Source organism: Aplidium turbinatum, chromosome 17, assembly GCF_918807975.1.
Source record: "Aplidium turbinatum chromosome 17, kaAplTurb1.1, whole genome shotgun sequence".
In the NCBI taxonomy this organism is placed as follows: Eukaryota; Metazoa; Chordata; class Ascidiacea; order Aplousobranchia; family Polyclinidae; genus Aplidium; species Aplidium turbinatum.
Window position 1 is genome coordinate 7,172,874 of NC_137488.1, and position 12,140 is coordinate 7,185,013.

Consider the following 12,140-nt stretch of genomic DNA (forward strand, 5'->3'; position numbering starts at 1 on the left):
GCAAAAAAGTTGGACCTTTTTGTTGGCGAAACAAAATTTCTCACAATGACATACGTTAAAACTTGTTACAGTCACACGTAGAGATAGAATATTCAACAATTCTCACTTCTTCCGTAACATTGAATCTGAGCCTCACTATTGTCAGCAAGAGCATCTTCCGAGATGTTGCCCATTAAATAAATCACTTCCCTGGAAGAAAATAACAAGCCAAAAGCAATAAGCAGTAGAAAAAACGTAAAAACACGACTAAAGAACCATATAATACCAAACTACTCCCATACCGTAAATCAAGTGCATCAAACAAAGCGGTTGAGTTGGTTTTATTTTGCGACTTTTCAAGGTAAGGCGGGACAGGAGTTGGCGATGTAACGTTGTTGTAAGATGTCTGAGGGTAGTAAAAGCCATGTTCAATGCAGCCAGATTTGTTCCATAAGTTCCTGTAGCAGTCCAACGCACGAGGTCCTCTGTAGTGCATGCACCCAGACGGAAACTCTGTGCAAAGACGTTGAAATTGCGAATAAAATGTACTTTATTTGTGCAGACTAAGCTCAAAGTTGTAACATCTGATTATTTCACAAGTTTTGCCCAGTATTCGTATGGTTGAGAAAATAACCTTGCACAGGTCTGCATAGTCACAGTATGAAACACAAAATGTAAGACATGTTGAGTATTAGTGTCAGAAACATGTTTTGCTGATTGAAATATCAAAATAGCATCTGCCACAAACAGGTAATTTTTTTTAATAAGGTTTTTACAACGTGTGACTACGTTGAAATGGCTGGCTATCTTGTACGTAAAAAAGTTAACCGTTCCTCTTAACTAGCATTCGAACTTTGCATGTGAAAATCAAATTAATTAAAAGTGAGAATCTTTATTCTCTGAGAGGGCTTATTTTTCAGTAGAAGTTAATTTTCTAGCCCTAGTCAGATTCGCATCTTGTATAAGCTTTGTACCACTAGCATAGACCTGGTCACCAAAGTTGTAAGATAACACATCAATTAAATATCCTTACTCATCCCGTAACAAAGAAGCTGGTTCGATATGCTTCCATTTTCGGCCTCAGAGATAAAGTTAAGTGAATGAGCTTTTAGTTCCCTACAAAATAACAAACGTTTATTCTTATAGATTCATGATTATTTCACGCTACAAATGTAGTAGGCCTATTCCGATTTAAAATTGAACAACTTGTGCACTGTGTTATAGCTTTTTCTTCAGTATTTTTCCGATGGGTCATTTTATATCAACCTAGTTATCAAAATTGGACATTTTTACTGTGATTAAACGTCTGCATGCGTTAAATCAATGTAAATGGGGCAGCAGAAATCGGTCCTTTTAACATTGATTCAACGTTAAAGACAAACACTTTTAAAACAGATATATAGACAAAAAAACGTTTGCGTTGTACATTTGTGTCTCTACACTCAATCCTATTCGATAAAAGACATTTGAATTCCATTGCAAGCAGTTACGAACAATTACCTCAACGTCATATTGTTAAGCCGGACGCTGTCTTCATACGTCCGGTTGTCGGGGTAGGACCAGCCTTGACGAACGCAACCGGCAGACCTCCAGTAATACTTGTGACAATCATCAGGGTGAGGACCACGGTAGTACAAACAGCCGGGAGGAAATTCTAAGGTGTTGATAAGGTTGAGTAAGCACTGATTATACTTAAGTTGCACATGGTGACGTTTTATAGCAAAGGTTTAAACCTGCAATGATACGTGGTTGATAACTGCTGTATTGGGAATGGAACGTTTCGTTGAATATAAAAATACGTAGGTATGAAAAATGATATTTGCACATCATACACACATGACATGTATACTTTCATCATAAACGCGCAATTTATTCCGCGCAAACCATGCATTGTTAACTATTTAGGTAAATCTAGTTGTTTCTTAAAAATCTTAACAGTCTGTTTCATTCTTGGCAAGATCTTCAAACTCTCTCTGCATGGTTTTCAGAACTTTCTGGTAATCCACCTAAGAATGAAACAGACTGAAGTTTTTTAGAAGTAGCAACAATGCTTGCTTCATCTCGCTCTGTTTAGCTTTTTTGGCGTGGAACACTTCTTGCATGTCAGTACTATTTAGTATTATTTGTTGTATAGTTATTTGGTCAGGTATAATATGTGAAGGATATCTTAACATAAGTTGTAATATTTTAGAGATGAGGAAGCAATACACACCTAAACCGTAGCAGTCAAGCTGCGCTCCTGTATTGGGAGCAACAGCGGTACTCGCGATGAGCTTCATGTGACTCCTCACTCCGCTGCAGAACCAATGTTGAAACAACGTTTGTTATCGTTGAAACAACGTCATTTTATAAAATAAAACAAGCTTTTGGGTAAATTAGATAAACATTGCTGTCAACATTTGAAAAAAACAGATAAGTTTTTCTATCGCCCTTCGCAAAGTAGAGGCAACCTACCAATAAGTACAATGCTTGTATTTTTGCCTCGCTTTTTTTTCATGAATACATTTTATGAAACAAAATTCTCACTTGAGATGAAAACCATGTAACAAAGCATTTTCTTCAGAGGTAAAATAATCAGGATAGTCATGACCTTCCTCGGTACAGCCGACAGCCTTCCAAATGCTCTTGTAACATTCAATAGAGTTTGGCCCCTGGTAGATGAGACATCCGTTTGGGAATTCTGAAAAACATTTTCGCGTCTGTGAGTGAAGACTGTTGCGTTAACGGAAATTTCAAAATTGAACAATACAATTTCATTGCAAAACATTTCTAAATCAAAGAAAAAGAAATAAAACAAAATGATTTGAACCTTAAATCACCTGTGACTAAAAACGGATAAACAGAACTTTGTATAAACACAAAAGAAGCTGATACGCACTTATCCCGAAACAAGTCAATTGATCGGTCGCATTTCCTGCCAATGCACTTTTATTCAATTTTCGTGACTTTTCTTGCAACTCCCTAGAAAAAGAACATGAACGTTAGCTGCGGTTGCAACAGCGATACACTTTTTGTAAGTCAATAAAACGGAATTAATGATGTCGCATGGAGCAGGAATTCAGCTTTTGAAAGCAAAACTTAAGTGACTTTCCGCAAAAACAATGCGTATCAACTTTCAATTAATAGTTTTGTGGTAGCCTGATTGGGTCTTGGAGGGCATTCTCAAAACATAACCCGGAAGACTAACTTTAAATATAAATTAAATACATAAAAATGTTTACCTCAAATAAAAAATAATTGAATATTTACTGCATCATAAATATTAAATCAGCATAAATCTAACAAGCGAACAATTTGTATTTCCAGTTTAAAAACGCAAAACACTTTTTAACTCGAAAAGTTTGATTATTTCAAGAATCCATGTTGATGTAGCAGCAAGTGTCCTACTCACACGATGGTCAAGAGGCTTTCATTTGCAAGGTCCACTGCTGATAAATTGGACGGATGGTTGTAGCCTTCTTCAGCACAGCCACCGTCGTCCCATATAGAGGTCAGACATTGCAATGAATGTGGACCTCTATAATAGTCACAGCCGAGCGGGAATTCTACAATCGCGCGTCAATTATGAGCAAATATATCGACTTGGAATAGCGTAGTAGTGTATTTGGTAAAGAAAAATTAAGAATGTTCGTCGTTGCGACATTAAAAAAACCATAGCAATGAATTGAAGAAATCTTTAACTTGAAACTGAGAAATCCGTTTGGAAAGCTGAACCCGGATAATGTTGTACGCATTTAAAAACTTGTGTTGTTTTCTGTAGTCAACTAGTCATGCTCCTACAATTATTCATATGTTCCACACATAGCAAAATTGTTAATGAAGTGCTTGCACAATTCAAGAGTTGAACTATTGCTATGTAGTCTTGCTGTTTTTGTATTTTTATTTTATTTTTTTATAGAACCAAGAGTCTGTTGGTTACCAAACGATATCAAGAGTTGAACTATCGCTATGTAGTCTTGCTGTTTTTTTTTTTGTTTGTTGTTTTTTTATAGAACCAAGAGTCTGTTGGTTACCAAACGATACCACAGGGAATAAACCTGTGTAAACTTGCTACACACTGAAACATGGCAAAATATTTATTAGACAAATCTTTATAATTTAGAGTTAAACAACCTGATCCTAAGGCTTGGTTTAGGTTTCGTCAAGTTTGACACTTGACAGCCTCTATGGAACGTACAACTGTAACGTTATGTCACAAACTTCTCCATTGTAGTTTATATTGAGAGTCGAGCAATTAAAACCGCACATTTTCACAAATCCACTAAAATATAGACCACGAAAGTAAACGTCAAGTCTTGTTGGGTCGACTCTCACCTATTCCGAAGCAATCTCGCTGAGACTGACAATCCAGCCAACGTGTCCTTTCTATTATATCTCTTGTATGGTTTTCTATTCCTCTGTTGAAGTGACATATTGAAGTCAGTTGATTTTAAAACTTAGTAAATAAACTATCAACAACAGTAATGATATGGTGGGAGTTTTTTTTGAAGATATGTAAAGAAAACTGATGTCAATTTAACGCTGAATTTGTCCAAAAGATTAATTTGTTTCAAATTGTTATTGCAAAGTATACGCCCAGCAACTTTTCTTTACGATTTACAAATGGGAGAAAGTTTAAGATGGCATCATCAATTACGTCACTGCTGTGAAGACCACAGGAAGAGATAGATTTTGATAAATCCGAATTAAACAAATGGAAGATTTTACACACAATCAAATAAAAGCTTACAAATTAATTCTTATGAAAACCAACTACCTGATGTCTAAGTCGGGTAGCGTGAAGCTGGTGGCTGTCAGGGACTTGTTAGGAAATTTCATTCCGTCCGCTATGCAACCGACTTTAAGCCAAATAGTGTTGTGACATTCTACAGGCAATGGTCCTTTGTATTTGTCGCAGCCTTTAGGAAACTCTAGAGTCGTTGCAAAGAGTGATTACTACAGTTTTTTTTCGTCAAAATAGCTTTGAAAATGTCGGAAGACAAATGAGACGATTGGAAGTAAGCAGAAGACCTTAAAACAGCAGTAGTGAAAGAAAAGGATACTGCTGATAGGGTGATGTGGAGGACTGCAATCTTCACCGGCAAGCCCACTAGAAGTAGGAATAAAGTCATAAGAAAAAGCATAGGCACTAGGCAGTAATGCATTGGTCAGTCCCAGATGAAAGCAACTTCTACAGGACTGAACTAATTTATCATAAGTTTAATAGGTCAATTTTAATGCTTTTTTAACGAATATTGATGCACTAAACTTAACATTAATCAAATAGAATACTACAGTAAACACGTGTAACTGTTGCGCCATACAAACAGGCTGTTTTGATCTCAAAATACATTTTTCAAATTTGGGTAAGAAATAACATTTGCTATGACTATTTATAACCCCAAAAAAATATTTAATAACACTCAGGGTGCAAATTCATACAACTTCTACGTTTAAAAAAGTAATATAATTACAATCCTTATTCACCAACAATAGCTTAAAACTGACTTACTTAAACCGTAACAGTTCAACTGAGCCTGTGCGTCATTTGCTTCAGAACGAGTAGTGAAGTTCTTCGCATAGCTCTGCAGTTCCCTGAGATAATTATATTGTAAAAGTTTGACAAAAACATTAATGGAAGTAATTGGGTTTAAAAACTTTGATTTATCATAGGGAATTTTAAGCGAATCATTTGCTTAAATTATGTTCGTCTGCAGTATGTAAAAAGCTCAGAAAAAAGACGACCAACTGATATACAATGAAATTTGAATAACACAGTTTATCAAGTATTTAATGTGAAAAAGGGCATTTATTTGAAGAATCCTGTATCGATAATTGCCACTAAACATTGGAAGCTATAATAATTTTATTATAACGAATTCAATCCTCGGAATGACTGCACAAACTACAACACAAGCCATGTCTTGTGATAGCTTATCATGTGATATCAATTTATACTGATTGAAAGAAAAACAAAATTTATTTTAAAACTATTTTTATGGTATCACAGGAACCAAGACAAACATTGCGAAGCGAAGTATAAACAAGATTCGTCTATTGGCCAAGGTGCTTGAAACTATAAATTGTCGGAATGGTATAAATAAAATAATCTGAGGAGTTATGGTGAATAATTTCGATTCAGGTAAATTAGTCATGAATATATTTTCAAAAGCCATAAATCAGCTATGCACAATCATTTATTCATGAGGCAATTGAAACAAAAAATTATAACATTATTTAAATGCTTGAGATGCGCATAGTTACTAGAATGCTTACACTAGATTCATTGCATTAATAGTTGTATTTTGAGAGGTTGTGAGATTGGATGGAAAACTGTATCCCTCTTCAATACATCCTGTTTTTTTCCAAATGTGCTCCTGACATGACAGTGTGTGTGGACTGGTGTACGAGACACAACCAGGAGGGAAGGCTAGACATAACAAGTCAAATGCACTACTGCGTTGATAAAACGTTGCGAGACGGTAAAATGGCAAAAAAAATTAATAGCGTTTGAAATGTTAAATGCAGCAAGTAGACTGAATGCTCCCAGTTCATTGATAACTGTACAAAACACCAATCGGCGGAGAAATAAGACGGGAAGACATTTGGAAATTTAAGTTATTACATTACGCTTTGTCAGATGACAGCAATGACTTTGTTCAAATGGTACGGAAACTCACTTTTTCCTGAGAGCATTCAACATTAAAAAGATTGATTTTTGATCGATTGTACGAATCTTTTTTTTTTCAGACCAAAAAAACCTCTTTGGAAACTCCCGGCTGTTTCACATGCAGAGGTTTTGAACCACAATACGTAAATAGTGTATTTAGCTATTTTTCTCTGCAATTGCACATTAAAGTTGATAACACATTAAAGTGACGTTGGTTGATCAAATATCTATAACACATTAATGTATCATAAACTAATAAACTTAGGAAAGACGCAAAGTAGAGAGAAACTTACATATTCCATAGCAGTCAAATTGTGATTGCTGGACCAATGCAATGGCTCGGTTTTTCAAGTTTCTCGTGAAGCTCTCAATGTCTCTAAAGACAGATATTGAATATTGCGCAAACAACACTCACTGTGAAACAACAAACGCTAAAGGAAATATTGACAATTAAAAAGCCATTCTATCCAATGCACGCAAACCGTACGGATGAGACCTCAAGGTTGAAACAGTAGTCTTGTCTGAAACTTTGATGGTAGTAATACAAGTAGGGTGGGTACATAAGTACTACATATAGTGTAGTATGAGATGTAGTTTGTCGATATTTACAAGAGTTAGGCCACCTGGCTTCAGTTAATACCAGTTGTCTCCGTAAAGCAATGATGAGACATCAAAGAGTAGAAACGCTGTCGGCAAACTTGAGTATAATAGGTTACTCGCTGAATACTAGTAATAAGAGCATATGCGTTTACCACAATTCTGAAGACTGCGCTATAAGCAGTTATTGTCATTAACTTCTTTTCCTATAAGAAGTTGTGTGAAGAATATTGTAGAAGATTTTGTGAGTGTATTTTTCAATTTAATTATAAAAGCATTTTCTTATATTTTTGATTGAAAATGTCATTACTGCAGCGAAATGGAGTCGAGACCGTATTAAATAATGTTAATACCAGAAATAACTCAATACTGCTCAGTCACAGCAAATATCAAAAAAGTTGCGCGACTAGCCTACATGCTGCTCGAAAAAAAAAAAACATTAAACAGAAAAACGTCCAAGTGAAATAGTCAATGACTAAAATAAACTAATGAAATAACGCCAGATGTCTAGACTCTACAATGTATTGGTCTTAAAAAGTACATAAGCAAACTTTGATTTTGCATGATTTCGACAAAAACATGTTTTCTAGCCAATAAGCAGCAAAAAAGAATCATAAACCACAATTTTTATGAGCTAAGACTTCGACTGTGCAAACCTTAAATTGTAATCCTTGAACGTGTCTTTCCTGAACGAGCTTCTTTTCGTCGGATAATCATATCCCTCCACAATGCAACCCCCATCTTTCCATATCGTCTCATGACAAGCAATAGGCTGTGGACCATTGTAACCGGTGCAACCAGCAGGGAACTCTAAATCATATTATTACGTAATAATGATAAGAAGATGACTTGCTGCGGTTCGGTTAAAAAATGATGAAATCCATTCATGGTTAATTTCTCGCTATAGTTGAGCAACGACTGGCATCAGACTACGTTTCACAGCAGTGTTGCCAAGTCCTTTCACAATGGCTTACTTTTTTCTACAGCAGCAAATTAAGCGCCTAGTCAAGAAGAAAACAGCCTAGAAGTTTAAGAAAAAATACAAAAAACTTACCCCAGCTTTTATTAATCCCCAGCTTTTATTAATCCCCAGAAAAACTTACCCCAGCTTTTATTACCCCAGCTTTTATTAATGACTACAATGATCAGTCTATGACGATAGTAAAGTATATACGACCACCCGGTTATGTCGAAGCATAACCCTTAAAATCATGTTTAAAGAAGGACATGAAAACTGGCTTCCTTGCTGTGCACTTAATTTAAATCTACAACTAATTAGCATACGATAAAAAAAAATTTGAATCAACATTGAAGCAGAAACAATGTTCAACCACTCACTCATCCCATAACAGTCCAGTTGTGATCTCTCGTATCCGTTTGTGGCATTGGCAACTATCAGCCTTGTGTAGTTTATAAGCTCACTGAAATAAGTGCATGATAGTTTTGTAAAGGTTAAAAGGAATCAAAACCAGAAACCAAGGCATGTACTTCATGCATGGTACGTGACCACGTGATTACTCAAAACGAAGTAACAAAGGTCCGAAAGAAATTTACCCTTCGAAATGTTCGTAATTCTTAATCGAATATTAAAATTTAAGTTCTCACTTTGTGAAAGTCTACAAAATTTGGATACATAATCTTGCCTAAATTTACACTCTACGTCTACGCATGGCTACCTAAAGATACGGCCTGATTTGTCACATTTTGCAAAAATTTTCAGATTTTGCTAACTTTGGGCGAATGTTTAAATAAATTTTTCCAAAAAATTATATTTTTACGCTTTCTTTACTGTTTCCCCCAGATGACTCAATAGGTTTTAACATCCTCAGATGTTGAAAAACAATGAAAATTTGATTTCGAAGATTTTAGTCAGACTGTTAATTTTCCAATAACAGTCTGATTCAGCGTTTTTCAACTTACTTTATCTTATTTGCTATTGCTTCTCCAAGGCAACAAAATGCTTTTATATCATTAGAAGACAGCAAAAAGTAAAAAAATCTCAGAAAATGTCAGTCAAACACTAGCAGTAGTTGTAATCAAAATCTGCAAAATGTGACAAATCAGGCCGCATCTCCAGGTGGCCATGGTCTGCGGCAGGGGTCACCAAACTTTTTTCTCTGAGGGCCGGATCGCTGCGAGATTAACAGCTGCGGCCGGATGCAAATTACAAAAAGATATACAACTATTTAGAATCTCCATTGACTTGAATTGAGCACAATAAATAACAAAGTCAGCGTGGAATAGCAAAGTTGTGATGAAAATCGAAAGGTTGCTGGAAAAGTTATATATAGGCCTACTACAGGGCATCGTGCTCTTGAAAAAACATTACATTTACATCTTTCCAAATTCGGCCTAGGCTGTCCCCATATGTGGTGGCCTAATAATAAACAGCAACGTCAGTTCTTTATAAAAAGTTAGGTAACTTTTTTTCCTTAACAGTTGTAGGCTAGTGCAGCTGTTATTTCCGCAGCACGTGGCGGGCCGGATGAAATCAGTTCGCGGGCCGGTTCTGGCCCGCGGGCCGTAGTTTGATGACCTCTGGTCTACGGTATATATAAGTAGTTAAAATTTTCCACTTGTTGTTGTAGTGTCGTAATCAATAACTTATCAATCTGTACCATAGGTGAAATTTGACTTTTCCTCAATTGCGTGTGATAAAAAAACGTATTTTAAACATACTCTAGTTTCATGGCATTGAGGGTAGCATTCTCAAGGTCTGTGAGCTTTTCGGGGTAATCGTTTCCCTCTTCTAAACAACCAGCTTCTTTCCAAATAGTCTTTTGACATTGAAGAGAATGCGGACCCCGATAAAAGGTGCACCCGTCAGGAAAAACTGTAAACACAAAAATCTTCTCATCCAAAGGCAGAAATATGCATAAATATACATAAGAAAATGATTCATGTTGCAATAGAATTTGAAATGACAATATTGCACCAAACCAAAAAATAACCTCATATAAAGTATCGCATCGCGCAGTGAACTAAACCATCGTGAATCTTAACTCTTAAGACTATTACAGATCACATTTATTACAATGTATAATTACAATGTAATAGGATTATTACATTGATTCGACGTCTGCAGACGTTGAATCAATGTAAAAACAACAGATTTTACTGTCTGGGAAGGCAGACATGCGATAAATATTTTAAGTGAATACTGAAACCAAAAAATTCCAGTAATCAGCTTGTTTAGTTGCATAAACAAAAAAGGAAAATTGATAAAAAAGGATATAATTTAAAGAATTCTCACTCATTCCAAAGCAATCTAGTTGGTCGTGAACATCTTCCAAGGAAAGAGCTTTTTTCATCGCTTCTTCCATGTCAGCTCGTACTTGTCTACGCAAAGGAATTAATTATAAGGCAGAAAAAAGGTTTTATATCTCAAAAAACACTCTTTGTCAAACTCAATTGGTTTAAGTTTCTAATCAAATCTTCTGTTAAATCGCTGATTCATCTCACAAGGATGCATCAAAAGTAACAGCGAGATCTCATGGGGAAACAGCAGTATAAATGTATTGACCATACACGTTGAGACAGGGTAGACAAAAATGACTTTCAGTCAACACCATAGTCAACCGGCTGCATTGCTGAGCGGTGAGAGCCCTGAAACAACACTCGAAAGGACGCTCAATGTAAAAAACAACACTCAATGTAAAGAACGACTGATTTTCAATCTGAGTTAAGAAATTTACCTCAAGTTATAAGAATCAAACAAGGCGTTTTCAGTAGAAGTGAAGTGATCCGGAGAGTAGTGTCCTTCCGGGATGCAGCCAACATCCAACCAAATGGTCTTATAGCATGCGACAGGGTTGGGACCTTGGTAGGACACGCAGCCGTTCGGAAACTCTAAATTGGACAATTCCAATAACTGATATGGTTATGTCAAATAGTTAAACTAAAAATGGAAATTGTTTCAGTACATCAAGTGGATAGGCTATGCCTTGTTTGTTAATATATTACTTTCACTTAAAGCAGAGAGCACAACACTTACGAATAACTAAGAGTTGAAATATCACTAATCAGTTAATCACGTTGATTTGCAAAGAAAGAAGTCGTAACATTTCAAAATTTAGTGCATTTTTAGGAAAAAAACTTTGTTTCTTACTCCAGCCATAGCAGTCCAACTGTGCTAGCTCTTCTCCGTGGACAGACTCGTTGTAAATGTATTCGGCCAGATCAATTACTTCACTGTAAGCATAAGCAATGAAAATGGTATAAAAATTAATGTTTGTAGGGCAAGAATTCAATTAGCACAGGCTAACTCAAGTTTTGTCGTTTCCAAGCTATGGCAACCATTATACACAGGTCATGACAACGTGCAGTTTCAAATGCAACTGAAGGCTGATCTGTTAGTAGCCAAAATCGCTAACATGAGTTGATAGTTTGAGTATCAATTAATATAATCTTTGTGTATATTTTATGGGATTTTGGGCTATTTTTATGCTAGTATTACCATACAGATAATGGAGTAGAGTTGGCATTGGCGCTGAAAATCCAAAAGACGTCTGGCAACACTGATAATAGGGAAAGATTTGTAATTTTTTTCAACGAAAAATTAGAAGTTTTGCAGTGATTTGAGACTCAGTGATCACACTTTGGCAATTTGGATTCTTAAAAATTATTATTTCAAAGGGATATAAAGCAAATTTAGCTTGGACTTCAAAAGCGAAATGACGTCGGCCTTCAGTCAGGCCTCCAGTTCACACGTTGTCAAGGTCTGTGTATATAGATCGCTATGTTCCGAGCTTATGCCTGGTGGTTGATGATATGCAGGAAATAGCTCAAAGCTCTGTATTCAAGCATGCTATAAAGTGTGTTTTTTAATTACAGTCTCATAAATTACAGATGTCGAACAGATGTTCAATCGAACGTGGGAAAGACTTTCCACCACTCGGCTATGCAGACGATGAAA